This window comes from Heterocephalus glaber, unplaced genomic scaffold (assembly GCF_053883595.1).
Source record: "Heterocephalus glaber isolate CG9 unplaced genomic scaffold, H.glaber_assembly_v1.0 deba00001461, whole genome shotgun sequence".
Taxonomy (NCBI): Eukaryota; Metazoa; Chordata; class Mammalia; order Rodentia; family Bathyergidae; genus Heterocephalus; species Heterocephalus glaber.
This window is the reverse complement of record NW_028258308.1, coordinates 23531797-23553043: the sequence shown is the minus strand read 5'-3', so window position 1 is coordinate 23553043 and position 21247 is coordinate 23531797. Positions and strand designations below refer to the sequence as shown.

The following is a 21247-nucleotide window of genomic DNA, read 5'->3' as shown; positions in this document are numbered from 1 at the left end:
ATAGCTTCCCCAGACATAGGAATTGGCGGGGCTTGAAAAAGAATCACTGGCAGGAAGTTCATTTTCTTTATTGCTACCTCTGCAGCCATAAAACTAAAAGCTTTTTACTTAAATCATGTTTGCCATCTCATGGGAGTAGGAGGTCATTGCCTTCAGACTCTATCCCAATTGAAGTCTAGTCCCAAGTATTCAATAGCTTGGATAGTCTGTTTGAATTTGAACAGCTTTCTAATTGATGTTTCTCCTTCTTCCCTTCCGATTTGGTGTGGCTTGTATTTCCCTCCCCTCACTAAATCTGATTAATCCTTTTAGTGTGAACTCCATCAATTTTCATTGAATTAGAACATTCACTTATTATGCTAGCTTTAATTTCATCACTTCAAAATAACTTTCCTCTGCTTGAGGTTTCTCTTATTTTTTTTGGGTGTGTGTGTTGTTTTTTGGTACCAGGGATCAAACTCAGGACCTTGTGCTTGCGAGGCAGGTAGCAGAACCACTGAGCTAAATCCCCGGCAAGTTTTCTCTTATTTTTTGATCGAGGGTTATTTAACTCTTGCAAATAAACAGAAAAATGGATAACTCTCTGATATATCCAGTGGTTTGTGTAACAAAATAATTTGAGGTGCCTGATTTGTGCAATAAAAATATAACTAACAATATTCTTCTTTTTAAGATTTAAAACATAATAACTGACATTTTATGTAATTCTATCTATAATTCTGGTGTGAAATAATAAGTGAGGAGTCCTGTAAACTGAAGTGAACAAAGGGACTAATCCTGTGTAACCTCAAGCAGATGGCTTTCCTCTTCTGCCCTTTCTTTCCTCATACATGATATATGGATACTTTTGTCTGCCTCACTTAGTTCACACGGTGACTGTAATAGGGAAAGTACACCAAGTGTATTAAAAAGCATAAAACTCTACAGTTAGGTTCAATATGAGCTGTCAGAGCGTCTCCTATTCTGGGGTAGTGGGGGAAATAGTCCCTCTACATGGTCTCTGGGTCCCTTCTTTTCCTGGCCCTTTGGGGATTATGTTCATTGCTTTTCCAACTCCTGTGTGCATGTTCCATCTTTCTCCTTCTTGATGTTTTCAGTATTTAAACAAAAATTTTTCATTTAACAAATGCTATGTTCTATCTGAGAGAAATCTCCTCAATTCTTAAGCCCCTCTAACATCCAACAAACCATCTCTTCCTTTCTTAGTCAAACATTCCACAAGAATTTTCAACATTTATTGTCTCTTCTTTCTCATTTTCCCTTTACTTTTTACTCAGGACAACTTGGTGTCTACTTTTACCAAGATTGTTAAGCTACTGTTTTTTTTTTTTTTTTTAATTTTCTTGAGACAGGGTCTCAGTAAATTGTCTTGGCTGGGCTTGAATATAGAATCCTCCTGCTTCAGCCTTCCAGGGTGTGGGATTAACTGCTTTTCCTAAGGTCTCTGTATTAGTGTGAGAGGGCTATCATAGCAAATAGCACAAATTTGGTGATTTATATTCTCACAGTTCTGATCTTGGAGTTCTAGAAGTCCCAGATCAAGGTGTTGGAAGGTTTTGTTTCTTCTGAAGTACTTTTGCCCTGCACATAGCCACTTTCTTTCTTTCTTTCTTTTTTTTTTTTTTGGTACCAGGGATCAAACTCAGGAACATAGCCACTTTCTTGCTGTATTCTAACCTAGTTGTTATTTAGCCTGTTGTTTGTGGCCTAATCTCCTTTTCTAATAAAGATATCAGTCATACCAGATTAGGCCCACCCATATGACTTCATTTTACTTTAATTACTTATTTAAGGGCACTGTTTCCACATATCTATCATATCCTGCTGTAGTGGGGATCAGGATTTCAACATGAATTTGAAGGGAATAATTCAGTTTAACTTTTATGACTAGATGAAAGATCCTCCTATTTTTAAGAACAGTGAAATCTCTGGAGCATTCAGTAGAGTAAACTTATTCCTCTGGCTTCAAAGTCTCCTTTTTAGCGGACTTCTTTGACTCTGTGTCTGATTTTCTTTCTTTTTTTTGTGGCTAAGCTCAAGCTCCTTTTCATTTTTTTTGTTTTATGCCAGCTCCTTCTCCTTTGCTCAGACTCTAAATGTTGAAGTTTCTCAGTTCTCTACCCAAGGTCATCTTCTATTTTCACTCTACAGGACTCTAATCAAGATCTTAATAATTCCAATCAATGGCTATAAGTATAGTTTATGTGCTTATGACTCCTAAATGCAAATCTGTACTATACATCGCTCCTACTAAGCTTCAAGACATTGTATACAACTGGCATCTTGAAATTTTCTCTAAAATTAGAACTCAGAAATTTTGAGTTGTATCCAAAATCTGTGCCTCTTCCTAAGTCAATTCTTTTCTGTTAGTTTATTTCTTCTCCAGCCTTCCTGTTCTTTAGAAAAATCACCTCTGTTGATCTGTTAGAAATGAGTCTTTGAGCTATTCTAGTTCAGGGCTTCATTGTCTCTCTTTGTGGGCTAACATCCACCTATATTCTTGCTCTTCTAAGTAGTGTCAGAGACCAGCTGGGTCTCTGGGAGTTAGTTAGAGCCCAGGCCTCAACCCAGATCTAATGATGTATACATTAACATTTATGATGCTGTCCTCTAGATCTCAGCCTAGGTGTTATGTTTTTAGAGTGATCTTTCTCAACTGACCAATACTTATTAGGTCACTTAATGGGTTCACTCACGAGTCTGTGGTACCCAGAAAGGAAAGGAAGTGAACCCCAATAAGGGGAAGTGAAGCCTACCAATCAGAGGGTGTTCATTTTTTAGTTTTACCTAAGGCAGTCACTATCAAAAGTTTGTGTAGAGGAGTACATAAGATATGGGAATAGTTTGAGCAAGCTGAAAAATTGCAAGTTTTGTTTTCTTTAATAAATATTTTTGAGATTCCCCCTGAAAAACACTTTTTTGAGTTGTTTAGTTTTAATTTGCTACCTCATGACACCATAGGATAATGCACATCAGTGAGCCACAGTGGTTTGAGTTTTCCAATGTTTCCTTGATCCATGGTTGTGGGGTGCATTATAGCAGTCAAGCTAGAACACCTATTCTTTAATGTAGTTTGATTGCTGCTTGGTTACAAGTCAATTGTTCAGTGTTTTGTTGCAAACACTTTAGATGTTGCATAGTTGGCTGATTGGTTTATGTTCCTAGGGTGTTCTGTAGATTCTGTCAGAAGCCAAACAGACACATTATCGAAGACATCCAGCATTTTCAAAGGACATATGAGTTCTCAACCAATGAACTAAGCCGTATTTTATGACCGTGAGATGAAAGAAAACACAGCATTAAGACTAAACACTTCTTAAACTTGCCACCAACAGCATTTCTAAAGTGTCATACATTTATTATTTGTTTATAAAAATGTTTTGTTGCCTCTCTCAGCAAGTATTTTAGGATTTTATGAATATCAAAATATTCTATTAATTTAACTGGGAAACTTGGTGGTGGTGTTCAACAAACTGAAATTGTTGGCAGAGATGTAATTTTAAAGTGTAATTCCGCTTGTTCCTTGAGTATTACAGCTGTTTCTTGTTTGTTTAATAATAGAGCTGATGAGTAGTTAATTTGAGTGGAAAGCTGGTGCAGGTGTAGTACTACTTAGGCATAATGGAAGACATATTTGACATCTGTTGCAAGATATAGGGGCAAAGCAAAACAGAAGTTGAAGTTATCCTGTGTCAAATCTATGTAGTTTAAAACCTCACATAGTTTCTCTGGACATTGAGAAAGGAAGTTTAGTAGAAATCCAAGAAAATAAGAGAAGGACCAACATTTGCTGATTGCCTTCTCTAGGCCACTTGTTTAGTCATTACTAAAACTCTTCAGCAAGTTTTATTTGTTCCCTTTCACTCAGATTAAAAGTTGAGACTCAGAACTTGTGCTTTTTTTGCCCTGGTTACACATTACAGTCACTAGAGTGGCATTTAAAAAAGTACACACTTGTACACCCATGGCTACTACCAAAAACCCAGAAAATAACAAGTGCTGTCAAAGATACAGAGAATTGTAACCCTTGTACTTTGCTGGTAGGAATTGCTGGATGCAACACCTCTGGGATACAGTATGGTAGTGCCTCAAAATCTAAATGTGGAATTACCATATGATTCAGTTATCCCAATCATATCTGTCTATGTCTGTACTTGTATTCATATCTATATCTATTTCCAAAATAATTGAAAGCAAGCACTCATTTACTTGTACACCTATGTCATGGCATCATAGCAGCATCATTTACTATAGTTGAAATCAACCATGAAGGTTAAACAATCTCAAAATCCATTGACAAATAGATGGATAAACAAATATGGTATTAGTGTATAGGACATTATTCAGCTCAAAAAAGAGACAACTTTATACTTGTTACAACATAGCTGAAACGTGAAAATATTATGCCAAATGAAATAAGCCAGACATAGAAGAACAAATATTGCATGACTGAATTTATATGAGATACCTAGAGCTGGATAAATGGGAAATTTGGCTCCCAGAAATTAAAAAAGATAGAAGGGAGAATAGAGGTGCCAAGGTTGAAGTATGTGTGTGGGGGGAGCAGGAATGGGGAGTTATTGTTAGTGGACACAGTGTTTCTGTTTGGGATTATGAAAAAGTTCTGGAAATGGATACTGGTGATGGATGCATAACACCATGAATGTACTTACTGTTATTATATACTTTACCAAACATTAAAACAATAAAACTGTTACTTGGACTCCACAGTCAAACACGCTGACCTGACTGGTTTGTTCTAGGCCTGGACATCAGTGTCCTCCAGGGAGCCTGTGGTCAGGAGGCTGTTCCAGAGCTGTCCCACATCCTTCTTGTTTCCCACCCAGGTCTCATTGCACCTGAACAGACCCATGCGTCAAAGCCAGGTTTGCTCCCTCCTCTTTTCACTTCAACTTTCTCCCTCAATCTCAGTCATGTATTAAAAGAAAATCAAGATGAGTAAAAATTCATAGTAGGCTATGAAATATTTTCTCAAGGATTTTTTCTAATTTTAATTTTAATTTTTATTAGTACATGTTTGCATTACATAGCAATTACATTCATTGTGGGGAGGTGGTACAGGTATCTAATACTTAATTCTTTTTTCATTCCTTTCCTCTCCTCCCTTCCTCCATCTCTTGGCCACTTTCCCTTCTTTTTTGATTAACTTGCCTGACTCTAAACAGTGACATTCTGACAAAGCAAAGGATCCAAAAATCTTACCACTTAGACATTTATGTGTCAACAATTATTTTTAAAATATTTGTAATAAAAGCAAGATGAGGGAGGCAATGAAGGGACCCAGAGCCTTTTCTGAGGCTCAACAGGAGACCTTTGGGTTCATAACACCAGAAAGTAGGGGGGAAATTCATGGCTCCCCATTCTCTACCTCCACCTTTTCTGGTTTTTCCCTCCACCTTCCACAGCTACCCTTGGGATCCTGGGATCTGAGCCATCCACAGGTCTAGTCATCTCCCTTCTTCTCCCTTTAGTAAAAGAACATGATACAAAGTGAGGTGCTGATGCATTAAACTAGATGAATTCAGCAGTGAAAGTTAATTCCATACTAGGTTTTAATATCTACTAAAAAACCCGCTATCTTTCATTGAAAAAGTTACCATATACTGGGGGTGGGGGGCAGGGCTTGGCTGAAGAGTGAATGGTTAAACTTCAGGGCAAAAGCCCATGGGTCTCTGAGAAAAGAAGTTCAGATTAGAGAAGCATGTCATGTTTGGCCATTGTCCTTCCCTTTCCCCAAGAAAACTGCCTATCCTTGAGACAGCTCCTTGCCCAAACTGCTTTTCTTCTGCTTTGTTCTCTTACAGTGATATTCTAAATAAAAGCCTGAGCATTCACAGCTTTGAGGCTTCTCCTGGGGGTCTGCTTTCCATTGAGATGGTCCCTCTGGGCTCTTGGAGATTAAATTAAGTCTCCTCTCTGAATAATCATTCATTCTCTATGACACCATGGCCACATACTGCCTCAATGTACCATCTTACTCATGTTTTTCTGGGACATAACCCACACAGTTGTCTTTCTGGATATACATTTCATTTTCCTTCTGTGCAAAATAGTTTGTTGGACCCAGAAATTTCTCCAGTCTTTTAAAACTGAGTTTATCTCCTTTTATTGTAGAGTTCTGTTTTCTCAGTGCCTCCTACATCTAGTCTTTTTCTTTGGCTTAGCAAAATCTGCTTTCGCCCTTCTTATTCATCTATTCTTTTTCCTCTAATTTATCTCATCTATGATATGAATATTTTTACCCAAACAAACTTCAACTTCTATCTCATATCTCCTTTTATGCAGATGTTCTCCTTTGATGTCTCTATTGAGGACAATAAAAATAGATAAGACTGAATATAATTAAAGTATGTGTTCTATTTGTTTGTTGGTGAAATTCTGATAAGAAATTCAAAGTGCTTTTTAAATCATCATTTAATCACTAGGCAGTGAAGGTAAAGAGGAATAAATTCAGCTTACATCTGTTAAACATAGGAATCTTCTCACTGATTTTTATTGAGGCCTTTTAAATGCATTTTAACACTAGTTAAAATCTAGTGTTAAATCTCCTTGGCCCAAATGGAATATAGTGTGGAGTTGGAAAATGGAGAAACCTATACACAGTTCTTTGCTGGAGTTGATATGAAATATTCTGCAATTTTGTGAGGTTATTGTTAAACCATTGGTGACTTGAAATTGATCATGGTGGGAATATTTACAAAATGAAATCAGCAAATTTTATCAATCTAGGATTTTTTCCTTTCCTTAAAATAATGGTTTACTAGATTACCACTTTTTTTTTTAACATCTGAAATATGATATATTCTTAATATTTTTCTTCATATTGCTATACTTCCAAACTGTTTAGAAAGTATCTCTTAAAATATAACTCATACCTCATCATAAAAATGGCCAAGGAAAAAAAAATCAATTCAGGACAAAATTTACAGCTTATATTCTTAATTCCCCATTCAATAAAATATCAATTGTCAGTTTATTAAAGGTAAAGGAACTGTATATATGCATCTTGTTAGTGCTGAAAATCTGACATATACATGTATATTTAAACATCACTCCTTCTGATAGTATTTAAAATATTGCATCTCTGGTGGCAAATTTGAAAACTATCAAGCATTTCATTTCACTAGTTTTCATACTTCCACCCCTACTGCTACCCCTTTTTATCTGTAATGTCCATTCATCCAACATTTTGTTTTGTTTGCTTTTTTAAATACCCTTACTTATATCCCAACACAAAACACTGACAATATACTTTGGTAAACAAGGAAATTCCAGAACAGCCTGAGCATACAGCTTTACTCCCAAATTGTGGCACAGGCCAAATGATAAATAAAAACAATCATCGGCCCTTATTGATGCAGTCAGAATGCTCCTGAGAGTCCATAACTTTGAGAATTTGCTGATGTAATCCTGAAGAAGTTTCAACAGATTCTTCAGACAAGGATCAGAGAATAAGTCTTTGATAATTTTTCTATTTATTTCTGCCAAGGCGACTAAAAACATGAAAGCCTTTTCATCAGAGAGGTTAGCATAGATGTCAATTTCCTTTTCCTGTTTCTCTCTTTCTTCCTTACGTTTTTTGACAGATGCACTTTTAGGTCTTCCTCTTCCTCATCTGATATGATCTGAATGGCTGTTACTTTGAGTCCACTTTCTGTTTTCTAAATCTTTATTTACTGTAGAATTTATCTTCTCTCTTCTAACTCTCTCTGTTTGCCTCCTCTTGGCCTCATGCTTATTTTCTGTAGAAGATGGTGATTTCTCTGAGTGTTTTGCATTTAAAAGTTTTCTGCTAATAAATATGTAACCACAGGGACATGATTTACATGCAACAGGAACCTCTGTCCCAGACAAAGCCTCCGAGGCAGGCAGGCTCTGGAGCCAGTGTCCAGGCTGATCTGCACATGGGCGCTAGCTGCCCGGGGCCTAGGTCACCACTTTTATTCTTCTTGCTAGACAGAATTCCTGTGAATATTCACAGACCCTTTGAGAAGGGCTCTGTTAGCTGACAGTTGATCCACTATCCTTCCTCCCTCCCTTTGTCCTCTCTCTCCTGTCTCCTGCTATTTTTCTGACTCCCAGTGTTGTCCTACCTTACATACATTATACATTGGCCAGGCATGCTCCTTCTCAGAGTGGTTGACCAGCTGTTTGCCTTTTCTTCCTCTGATATCTGGAAAGCTGGCTCCCTCACCTGGAGTGTTTGCTCAGATGTCATCTTCTCAGTCAGAACTTCTGTATTATTTTCCTGTGACCTCTCTCACAAAGAACACAAAGTTAATAACTTGAAAGAACACACCCTCACTCTAGAATAGAACCTATTTCTCCAGTTTCCAGCTTTCAGAGGACATCCATATTCCTTGGCTTGTGGTGCTCTTCTGGCTAGCAACTGCATCATTGCATCTCTGTCTGCACATTTTCTGTCTCTCATTCTTTTGTCTGCCTCTTTTTTTAATAAGCACTTTTGTGATTGGTCCCACCTGCATACTCCAAAATATTTTCTTATATCATAACTTTTAACTTATACATGTTTATAAAATTCCTTTTGCCACATATGGATATGGAGATGTTTGGGGGACCATTATTTTGCTGAGTATACCTTCCTTGACATTCTGTTGACTTTGCACCTTCCCAACTCCAGAAATCTTATCCTTATTCCATTCTTAGTTTTCCCAGTAACCATACCACTAACTACATTATGGCATTTTATATATTTGGTATATTTATTGCGTTGATGGTCTGTGTTTTTCCACTGAAACATAATCTACATGAAGATAATTTTTTTTCAAGTACTGGGGATTGAACTTGGGTCCTTGTGCATGCTAATAAATGTTCTACTACTAAACTATATCCCCAAACCTTTAGAAGGTTGTTTCCCTAACTGGTTTGGTAAGATTACTGTTTTGTTAACTTTTTTAATCTGTGAGGAAATCTTATTCCCACACCACTTTTTGTGTGTGTGTGTGTGTGTGTGTGTGTGTGTGTGTGATCTTGCTGTGTTGCTCTGGCTGGTCTTGGATTCTTGAACTTCTGGGCTCAAGTGAGTCTCCAAGTTCAGCCTACCAGTTGCTGAGACTATAGGCTGGCACCAGCATGCCTGGTCCAAGGGTAATTATTTTTTTGTCATATCATTGTTGTTTAGAACAGTGCCTAGATTGTAGTAAGTTACAAATATGTATTTTTGATTGAATAAATCACATTGAAAAGTTTGGGAAGGAAGCTGATGTGATAAGTGTTTGCCAGTGATGGGAAGGGATAGGTGCCTGCCCCGCAGAGGGAGCTGGAGGGCTTCAAAGGTCATCCTGGGCAGCACTGCTTTGTTCACAGTGAAATATTGGCCCAGGTTCTGGCTTCTGATGTATTCCCTCATATTTGCTTTTCCTCTTTCTTTAGAATATATGCACAACTTTTATATTAGTTTCTGACTTCATAAACTCATAGCAAAGAAACCATTTCACCTCATATTTTTATAACTTTTCCACTCTGCATGGAGCTAGATATTGAATATGTAGGTGCCAAGTATTTATTTGCTTTTCTATTTCTTACCTTTCTTTTCTTAGAAGTCAGTCTTAGAGAGAAAGGGATCAATGCAATGAGGTGTGTGTGTGTGTGTGTGTGTGTGTGTGTGTGTGTGTAGTGATGGGGCAGGGAGTGAAGAATGGAGGAGGCCTTGACTTTAAGAAGAGAACTTTGTGTGGGAAGTGCACTTCAGATTGCACAGTGCTCTGTGATTAGATGTTTGGAATTTAGGCGGCCTGAACTTGAGTCTTAGTCTCTCGTCTTCCTCTCGTCAGCATGAGTGTCACCACCCTTTCCATCATCTTCTCTAGCAACTACTGGCCTGGCCTCTGTCCAGCCTTCCAGCCAGGCAGTGCCATCCACTGGACAATGTGGTTAGTGTCCATGCAGATGCTGGGACTCTGGCTCTGGGATACCAGTGTCCCGCTCTATCAGCTTGTGTGATGGCTGGGAGCCTAGGATTCTCTTTTCTGGAATGGCCAGGGGTCTGGCATGAATGGGTGGCACCCAGACTGAGGAGACCATGCAAGACCCAAATGATCACTTGGCCTCCTACCTGGGCATAGTGAGGATCCTGGAAGCCAATAATTAATCAATGAAGGCTGGAGAGCAAAATCTGGGAAGATCTGGAGAAGAAGGAGGCCCAAGTCAGAGGCTGAGGACATGCTGATCTTGCTGCTGAAGACTTTAGAGTCACATATGAGATGGAGTTGGCCAGGTGCCAGTCTGTGGAGATTGACATCCATAGTCTCTACAAGGTCACCGATGACACCCATACCCCAGGGGTGCAGCTGTAGCCTGCAATCGAAGCTATCAAGGAGAAGCTGCTGTTTATGAAGAAAAACCACAAGGAAAAGTCAAAGGCTGCCAAGTCCAGATTGCCAGCTCTGGGTTGGCTGTGGAGGTAAATGCCCCCCACATCTCAGGATCTAGCAAGATCATGGCACTCATCTGGGCCCAGTTTGACCAGCTGGCTCAGAAGACTAGAGAGAAGCTGAACCAATACTAGTCCCAGCACACTGAGGAGAGCACTGAGATTGGAGCTGTAGAAATGATGTTCTTGAGCTGAAATGCACAGCCCAGTTGTCAGAGATACCTGGACTCCAGGAGAAATCTGAAGGTCAGTCTGGAGAATAGCTCAAGGGATGTGGGGCCTGATATGCCATGGAGATGGAGCATCTCACCCAAGTCCTGGTGCACTTGGAGCTGGAGCTTACACAGACCCAGGCAGGGGGGCAATGCCAAGCTCAGGAGTACAAGGCCCTGCTAAATGTCAAGATCAAGATGGAGACTGAGATTGCTACAAACTTCCACTTGCTGGAAGATGGGGAGGACTTCAATCTCTAGGATGCCCAGGGCAGCAGCAACTCTGTGCAAGCCAACTAAAAGATCACCATCAGAAGATTTGTGGACAGCAAAATGGTGTTTGAGAGCAATGACAACAAAGTCATGAGATGGGGAGGCAGCAGGAGTAGGGTGCCCCTGGGGAAGACGGGGGGAATGAAAGTTCAGAGGTCACTGGAAAAAAGAAAAGAAATTCAGAATTTGTAATCATGAAGAAGACCATATGGCTTCAGAAATAGTTTTTCCATGTGGGATTTCTATGACTGGTATGCTGGTTATTGTGCAGCAATAGTTTTGGAGGTCTACATTTAAATCTTTCAAAGCCTTAAAGCTTTGTGTACTGCTATAAATCTGTTAACTCTGGGTAAAGGTAGGGTGATAGGGTGGTGGTACAAGGGATAACTTCTACTTCAAAATCTCACTTGTTTATGTGAAGAACAGATGGATCTGATGATCTGTACTTTCCAATCCTCTGTATTTTAAAGTGTCAAGAGACTTTTAAAAATGATATAATTATGGAGAAAATAGAAATTCTATTAGAATTCTTAACTCCATGTCTAGAATAAATGTTTTGATACTTGTCTTGCTGTGAGCTGATACTTGGCATCATGAATTAAGAGATCTTGCTTCTACCTACAGGCTAGAAAACTCATATAAGCATCAACATGAAATCCTCATTGGCATTTCTGGTAGTTATATTTACTTATCTCAGAGCAAAAACAATATACAATAAGAAGTAGAATATTTCCTGTTTATATCTAGTTTATTATGGCAAGAATCTTAGAAAAGCAGTAGTGCGTAGTGAGGACAGTAGGTATTATGACATCCTTTGCCTTCAAGGTGTTGAAAGCAGCTCGAATCAACCCAATAACCTTATCAAGTACAAGCAAACACTAAAATGAAAGTCATTTATCTGAAATAGCAGGTTGGAAACTTTGTGGGTACACTTTGAAGGAGGTTCACTAGCCCTGCCAAAGCTTTGCTCCACCAGAGCACGACATGAATTTTTCATTCCTCCAATAATCAAGGTTTTGAGAGTTTCATGGTGTTCTCTCTCTAATATAACTAATATGTGGAGCATCATTGACATTCTGCTTAAAGTTGCCAAGTATAAAATAAAACTTGCTTTGAATAATATTGTAACAACACTGAAAGAAATCTTTGCCTGAGGAACTGAAGTTCAATTACGTGCTCTATACAAAGCTATTGAAAGTGGGGGGAGGCAAACCTTTCTAGTTAATTTAAATAATAGAAACAGACATCTTTATTGCACAGGTATGGAAAAAAAGGAAGAAAAGTCCCAACATTATCTATTTTCTTCAACAGGTATAAGGCTCAGTCCTGTTTTGTTTTTTCCCTTCCCCTTTTGATCTTTTTTCCCTTTACATGAGTCCGTGTATAGAGAAGTTCAGAAGAGTCCTAGTAACACTGGGACTCTATAAGCTTATTTTTATGATATTTCTATTTATTGCTCATAAAGAATTTTGAAAATTCTTCTGTTGGAATGGTCCTCAGAGATAGTGATATGCCCTAAGAGGTGGTCAGTCTTAATGATTTAGAGCTGGATATTGGGGTCACCGACAGTGTGCAGATAACACAGATTGCTGAGTCTAACAAGTGTCCAGGATCCAGGCTATTCCCTCATTACATGTGAACTTGTGAATACGTTATTTAATCAGAGCCTCATAGTTTTGAGTACCATGACACATACCTCATAGTATTCCTGTGAGGATGAGTTATATCATAGGCCTGTGGGGAAAGTGAGGCAGGGTAGGAGAGCAGGAAGTACTACCTTGCTTGGAAACCTTGCATTGGACCCAACACACTGAGAATCAAGTGCTCATTTTTTAATATGGTTGAGATTGTCCTCCATGTTCTAGATTCCAATTATTATCTCAGCTTTAAAAAGCACCTCACACTCCAAAGATATCAAACAACTTGCACTCTCCTGCTTCCCATTGCAGATCCCATGCCTTTTCTTTAGCTCTTTCTCTCAGCAGCCTCCGCTACCTCTGTTGCAAGCTTCCCTTGATTGACAGGTGTTTGTTTTATTGAAATTTGGACTTCTCACTTCTTGTGTTTGCTGGTATTTGTTCACTCCTGTTTTTGTCTGTGTACCTATCTCAACCCGCTGCTGTTACTGCCTTGGGCTTATCTGCCTAATTCTGGTTGGCAATGTTATTTGTAAGGTTCATATCTACTTGTTCTTTCAATTATTTTTCATCCTCTTCAGGCTCCTTTCCTCTGTCTATAAACTGCTATTAGCTTGAGAGTGACACTGTATTTCTAATCAAGCTATTTAGAGGAGACTTATAGTTACAATGGTACAGTAGGAAAATGAATCTACCTTTGAGCTTATTGCAACATTACCTAATGATACATATATATTTTCCTTATTATTGTTGTTGCCGTTGCTATTTTTAAATGAGAGGGTTGAGGAAGACAGTTTTGGCCCTCAGTCCAAGCTTAGACTTTACTCTTTCTTAGGATACTTGTGATTGCTACAAATACTCTGAACTTTAAATGTCACTCAGTGACTTGATGAAATAGGAATTTTGTTTTACTTCATGCTGGGCAGAATTTTAGCATTTGACTAGTGTAGCATCAATTCTATAGATTCAAAACTGAAAACATTCATCTTTTAACATGGGGGGATCCCAGGACTCAGTCCTTACCCTCTTTCTATCTACATTCTTCCCCATGTGATCTCACAAAGCTTGACCACATTAAGTATCATGTGTAAGGTGAAGATTCACAAATGCATATGTTCAACTCCAACTCTTCTTCCCTAGACTTTAAACTCTTATCTAATTGCCTGCTAATTATGACCACTTGGAAGATTAATAGCCAACTCAAATATCATACATCCATAATGGGCTTCTAGTTCTCTTTTTTTTTTTTTTTCCTCTTGAGACAGAGCTTTCAGTGTTTCCCAGGCTGGCCTTAAACTCAGGTTTCTACTACAGCAGCTTCCTGAGTCATAATGGACTTTTTAACCTGCTCCCTCCCCTGGGCCCAGCCCCTGCTCTGATGGAACTCAGTTTTCTTGACTTATAAATGGCAACTGCTGTGTACCTGCTAGTTGCTAGGCCAGAAAATTCACCTTAATGCAACTTTGTTTCTTATGTCCCATACCAGCAAACACTGTTGGACTATGTTTGGAATCTTATCTTTTCTCAGCACATTCATTGGATTCACAGGATTTCCCTTCCATCATTGCTCTTCTGGATTAGTGAAAGAGCTTCGGAGTGCATCTCCCATTTATTCACCCTTACTCCCTTCAACTTATTTTTCATTGATCAGCCACAGTATGACTTTTAGAACGTAAGACAGGTAATGTCTTTCATCTGCATAAAATTTCCCACTGATTTTTCAAGATCAAAGCAAAAGCCAGTATCCTGCCATGGCTAACAACATCCTAATCATCTCAGACCCTGATATTTCCCTGGTCTCAAGTCGAATAATTATCTTGCTTTACAGTGTAATTCTCAAAGATTCCAGGCAGATGTGCTTTTGCCTCAGGGCCTTCACACTTGCTTGGAATGCTCTTCTACCAGCTATCAGCATGTCTCACTTCTCTTTTCATCCAGGCCTCTGCTTAACTACTCCTCTATCCTAAGAGGAGTTTTTTTGACCACTTGATTTAAAATGACCATTGTTACACTCTAGTCCCTTATTTTGTCCTTCATAACACTTATCATCGGACATATTTTATGTGTACACTTTCAAATTTCTTTACTGTTTGCTCCTGCTGTTCTCTAAGTAAACTCCAGGACAGCAGAGACTATTTTGGTCACTGCTACATCTCCAGCTCTTAAAATAGTGCTTGGTTTATAGTCAGTACGCAGGATAGTATTGCATGCATGAGTGAGTACACATATTTATGAGGTACAGTAAGTTACTTTAAAGGTTGTTTCAGTGGATTAGGTGCTGAGTATTCCTTTACGAAAAAAGGAAAATGACATAAACATGTAATAAGGAGTCCATACTCCTTCCTGAAAGTTTTTTTCAATCTTGGAGCTTGCTTGGTACCTCCAATTTTCTTAGTTTTCTGACTTTTAATGACTCTCTTACTATGGCTCTGTTTCTTTATCTGATGATAGTGTGTTATGTTGTGACTTATTTTATGTACCTATTCACCAAGAAGACTACAGATTACTTGAGAGTAAGGACCAGGTCCTGTGAGTTTCTGGTACAAAAATAATGTTTTAATGGACAAATTAAATGTGGTTTCATTAGAATTCATTTTAGTTATTTCTGTGAGACATACAGAAATTAAAAGTTAGTGTCATTTGATGTATCCTATAGTTTTGAATCAAAAAGTTAGGATAAAACATGATTTAAAGAAGAACTGGTTAGGTAGAACCCTTGAAGACATCGGTGTAGGAAAAGATTTTATGAACAAAACCTCAGTTGCCCGTGAACTAGCACAAACAAATGGGATCTCTTCTTATTAAAAAGCTTCTGCACAGCAAGAGAAACCACCAGCAGTGTGAAGAGACAACCCACAATGTGGGAAAAAAATCTTTACCTGCTCTTCCTCAGACAAGGGTCTACTATCTCAAATCTATAAAGAGCTTAAAAAGATCAGACCTCCCAAATTTAAAGACCCAACTGAAAAATGGGCATCTGAAATGAACAGACATTTCTCAAAGAAGTAGAAATAGCAAATAAATACATGAAAAAATGTTCAACATCACTGGTCATTCGAGAGATGCAGATGAAAACAATGCTGAGATTCCACTTCACTGCAGAAAGAATGGCTGCTATCATGAAATCAACCAATAACAAATGCTGGCAGGGCTGTGGGGAAAGAGGAACCCTACTTCACTGCTGGTGGAAGTGTAGACTGGTGCAAGCACTATGGAAATCAGTATGGAGATACCTCAAAGAACTAGGACTGGAAGTCCCATTTGACCACACTATTGCACTGCTGGGGATCTTCCCCAAAGAATTAAAAGAATCATACCACATTGATATATGTGCACCCATGTTCATAGCAGCACAGTTTGTAATAGCTGAAACTTGGAAACAGCCCAAATGCCCATCAACTGGAGACTGGATCAAGAAAATGTGGTTTTTTTTAATAAAATGGAGTACTACTCAGCCATAAAAAATGAGAAATTAGAGACATTTATAGCTAAATGGATGCACATTGAGGCGATACTCTTAAGTGAAATAAATAGGACAGATGTGTAAATACCGAATAGTTTCTCTGGTGTGAGAAACTGAAAGTGTAAATAAGGACTAAATGTATAATAGGTAATGTGAAATAGGAAGAAAAGGGGCAAAGGGAAGGAAGTGGGAGGGCTAGGGGAAAGGATAGAAGGGAATGGGATTAATATGAGAAAATGGAAAAGTAGGAACAAAATCTTTGTAAATAGGGAGGACTGGAGGGGTTGAAGGGAGGGCTGGGCAAAGGTGAAAAATAAGAACCAAGAGAGACTATGTAAAGGTGCAAATTTCCAATGATGAATGTCATTATATTGTATACCTAAAATGTACCAATGATTAGAATGAATAATCGATAATGTAAAATAGGAAGCAAAGGTGAAAAGGGGTAGGGGTAGTGGGAGGGGCAGGGGAAAGGAAAGAAGGGAAAGGAAAAATGATGAGAACTGGAAAAAATGGAAATAAAGTCTTTGTAAATAGGGAAGGGTGGAGGGCGTGAAGGGAGGGCTAGGAATGGGGAAAAAATAAGAACCAAGATGCATTAAATAAAGGTACAATTCCCAATGAGAAATGTAATTGTGTTGTATACCTGCAATGTACCAATACAATAATTTAATACAAAAAAAATAAAAAAGAAGAACTCCAGAAAGAAGCACCTGTAGCTTTTGCTTTTCTAGTCTGAGTTTTTTTGTTTGTACAGTAAATTTGACACATGACTGAGCCACTTCCTGGCTTGTGGGAAGTTGGATATAATAACTTCAATCTCAACTCCAGTATGAGTTCCAATGAATCCCAGCTGACATATACTCGGGAAGATGTGTTGAATATTCTGTTTTAAGAGTATAGATGGATTTTAAAATATTCTCCACATATTTCCAACTAGGCATTGAATAACACATATATTTAGAACAAAAAGAATGGGTAGGGGAAATGTATCCTTAGTTATTTAGCAAAAAGGAAGTATCCAAAATTTCCTGTTATACCATAAAATACCTCCAAGGAATCACTTATAATGCAAGTTTTCACGTTACCCTATGATGGAATTTGCTGCAGGACTTTATTTTGTTCATTGTTTGAAAGACTGCAACTAGCCTGCCCCTCTGGGCCTGGAGTCCCGCGGCTCCTCCCCCGGCCTTTGGGTCTCAAGGTGGGGAGGCGCTCGTCTGAGTCCATGGTGTGGCCCTCTGCACCATGGGGCTCTGCCATCCCCACCGCAGCCGCATGGCCCCCGTGTTGAATTTGCGCTTTCGGGACTGCGCTGGCTGTGAGGGCCCAGACGGAGGGCTCCAGAGCAGCGATGCCTCCTGGAAGCTGTGGTGCTGGAGCCGCTTCCAAGGTGTTCACAAGAGACAGCAGGGGCACAACAGGACACTGGAAAGGCACAGATACACAGAACAGCTGCTGCTGAGGTGGCCAGGCACAAAACCCCACCTGTTTCCTGGACCACTCTGCCACAAGCAAAAGCCTTAAGTCACTGATGGAGGGTCAGCAAATATTCCCCCAGAATGCAGATGCTGCTTTTGTGGGAGAAGCAGAAGCCAAATCCCTCAGCGTCTGAGAGAAGGATAGTACACCCACTCAATCCCATGACAAAGCCAAAGACTGTATTTCTTGGAGGTAGAAGCTAAATACCTTCATTTGGAGGACAGTAGAAATAATTTTTTTTTTTTGGTACCGGGGATTGAACTCTGGACCTTGTGCTTGTGAGACAGGCGGTGGAACCACTGAGCTAAATCCCTGGCCATCAGTAGACATAATTTGATACTACTATTACTTACTACCACTACTGGGGAAGGAGTAGAAAATCCTCCTGAAGACTAACCACTAATAAATGAGGGAGAGAGCTCGAAATACTAAGAAAGACTCACTTCTGTTTTGTTTTTTTTTTGGGGGGGGGTACTGGGGATTGAACTCGGGACCTTGAGCTTTACGAGGCAGGTTCTGGAACCACTGAGTTAAATCCCCAGCCCTAAGACTCACTTCTAAAGGAGGCTCAAGCACACAGGTACACTGCCTAACACTGAGGCTGGGATAGGACAACAAAGGTTGTGGGACAGTGGCAAGCAGAATTACTGTTCTAAAATTTCCAGGAGACTACATTGCTGAGAGCAACCTCCCCCCTCCTTGCTACGCCAATGTCTGTGACTTCTATTGGCTGTATACTGCATGGGAAGGACCCTGGGAAAACCTGAAGCCACACAATGGAGGCAGTGACCTTTGAGGATGAGGCTGTGAACTTCACCATAGAGAAGTGGGTTTTGCTGAATCCATCCCAAAAGAAGCTCTACAGAGATGTGATGAAGGAAACTTTTAGGAACATGGCTGCTATGGAAAGAGCCTGGGATAACTGGGAAGTTGAAGAAGAGTACAAAAGTTACTGGAGAAATCTAAGAAATGAAAAGGTAGAGAAATGCTATCAAAATAGAGGTTGGAATCAATAGGAAGAAATATTCTTTTGGACTCCAGATGCTAATGTGGACATGAAACAAGCTGGTTTAAAACCAGCTGAAAGCTTTGTTTGCAGAAAGCCCTTGATTGGGCATTTGTCACTAAATGTGCGCATTGTAGCTCACACTGGACTGAAGACATATGAGTACTTGGGATTGGAAGAGAAGGTTTGTAAATGTAATGAACATGGAAGAACCTGTGGTGATTTCTAGTCCTTTCAGAAGCATGCAAGGACAAAGACTGGAGAGAGAAACCCTCTGAATATGTTCAATGTGGGAAATCCTACTCTGATCTTAGTGAAAGAACTCACTTTAGGGAGAAGACCTTTATATATAAGAAAAATTTGAAAGCTTCCAGCACACCTAATGATATTCAGATCCATGAAAGAAATCACAATGGGGAGAAACCCTATGTATGTAAGCAATGTGGAAAGCTTTCAGTACACAACGTTATTGTAAAATACATGAAAGAATTCACACAGAGGAGAAACCCTATGTATGTAAGCAGTGTGGGAAAGCTTTTAGTACACAAGATTATTATAAAATACACAAAATAATTCACACTGGGGAGAAGCCCTATATATGTAAGCAATGTGGGAAAGCTTTTAGTACGCAACATTACCGTAAAATACATGAAAATATTCACACAGGGGAGAAACCTTATGTATGTAAGCAATGTGGAAAATCCTTTAGTACACAAGATTACTGTAAAATACATGAAATAATTCATACTGGGGAGAAACCCTATGTATGTAAGCAATGTGAGAAAACTTTTAGTACACAAGATACTTGTAAACAACATGAAAGAATTCACACAGGGGAGAAACCCTATGTATGTAAGCAATGCAGGAAAGCTTTTAGTACACAATATTATTGTAAAATACGTGAAAAAATTCACATGGGAGAGAAACCCTATGTATGTAAACAATGTGGAAAAGCTTTTAGTACACAACGTTATTGTAAAATACATGAAAGAACTCACACTCTGCATTAATTCTATGCATGTAAGTAATGTGAGAAAGCTTTCAGCATTTGGGGTGTTTGCCAAAGACACTCACAATAGAGAGAAACCATGTATATGTAAGCAATGTGGGTATGCTTTCAGTATACACATGTATTATCAAATACATAAAGAAATCTCACTGGAGAGAAACTTTATATATGTAAGCCTATTTTGAAAATCCTGTGAAAATTTCTTATAAGACCTGTAGGAGTAATTAATACAGAAAACTTGAGGTCAATATTTCTCTGTAAAATTTCCAAAAATAAAATCCTAGATAGAGATACCCTAAAGTACATACATTATTTGTTTTTCAGTAAATCACCTAAATATATGAATTGTGTATCTGCAGTGTGTAATATAAAAAATATTAAGTTGATAGATATTAATACATAGTGTCAAGCATGGTGAATTAAAATGTATTTTTTACTTTCAAGTAGAGTTAGTATTTGTGTAGTTTTTGTTTAGTCTTTACAATTTGGAGATATAGGCCACTAAAAACTGAATTTTGTTAATTGCTTTTTGTTAATTAGGATTTTGACACTACTTTTGTTTTAAATTTTTGGTGTGTATACTCTGTATTCTGTGTAACAAAACAATTTTCTGCTATATTTTATATTAAGATAAATATTTTCAGGAGTTGTGAACATGTGTTTTTGACAAAGTTGATTTGTTTTCACACAGCTTTGTAGATGATCATGTTTCTCATATTGTGACAAGATTATCCCAACATTATATATTATATCATGTACCTAATTTTGCCCATTTTCTTTCCTATTAAAGCTAATATTATTTTAAAAAAGAAAGATTACAACTAAATCCAAATGAAGCCATTCTAATTTTCCCCATCAATTTCCTGTTATCTCTTTATTTTCATATATTTTCTGCAGGATTCTAGGTAATTTTAATGTTTTTGTAAATATTAACTATCTCTAAACATTTGGAGCTAGTTGATCTCTCCAAAATGGTTATTAAGGCAAATCATATACAGTAGGTCTGATTTTTCTAATCATCTCATAATTACTTCAAGTTTTAAAATTCTTGTTTTGCTTGCTCCCTAAATGTAGTTTAATTTCCTGTATTTTTTCACTGTAAGCCCTGAGAAGTAAGCATATCATCATGCTGACTCTCAGTCCTTTCTGAACTCCATTATCACCTTTAAGGGGGACTAGGTATCTGTGTTTCTACCCCCCACACTTGAGTCACTTCTTTTTTAGCTGTCATCACTCATAGTAAATCCTGTTTTAGTTTTTTACAACAGTTCTATGTCTTTTCTACCATTATACCTTTACAAGGATCTTCCTTCCATTACACAAAAGTGCTTTATAACATTCCCTGCAGAGATATTAGCTTACTAGACTGGATCTTATTTTTATTGCATGCCTCCATTTCTAATCTTGACTGTATTGCTTGGTTTCATTTTGTAGCTTTGAATGTTAACATCATACAGATGGATGTTGTGATTTTCCAGCAGAGGTTATTAAGATGCTATTTACCTTTCCTCCTCAAAGTCATTAATAAATATGGGGAAACTAAGTTCAAAAGTATTCCCTCTGTTACAGCATTAGAAAAACTCCCCATTCCCAAACAAACTTAATGTGCCATTACTTAACCTTTTTTTCTGTTTTCTTTCATTCAGTCAGTTGAATCCCTTTCACCATGGGCATGATAAAAGATATGTAGCCCAATTTGTAAGTGGAATTAGATGAACTTTCATCTTTGTTAAGGTTGGAATTTTGGACAC

At 38.4% G+C, this 21247-nt stretch overlaps 2 pseudogenes; both read left to right on the top strand.

Moving 5' to 3' along the window:
- Positions 1-9595: 9595 nt before the first annotated feature.
- On the top strand, positions 9596-11091 carry LOC101717095 (keratin, type I cytoskeletal 18 pseudogene; annotated as a pseudogene).
- A 7069-nt stretch (positions 11092-18160) lies between these two features.
- LOC147826757 (uncharacterized) lies at positions 18161-19859 on the top strand (annotated as a pseudogene).
- Positions 19860-21247: the final 1388 nt, after the last annotated feature.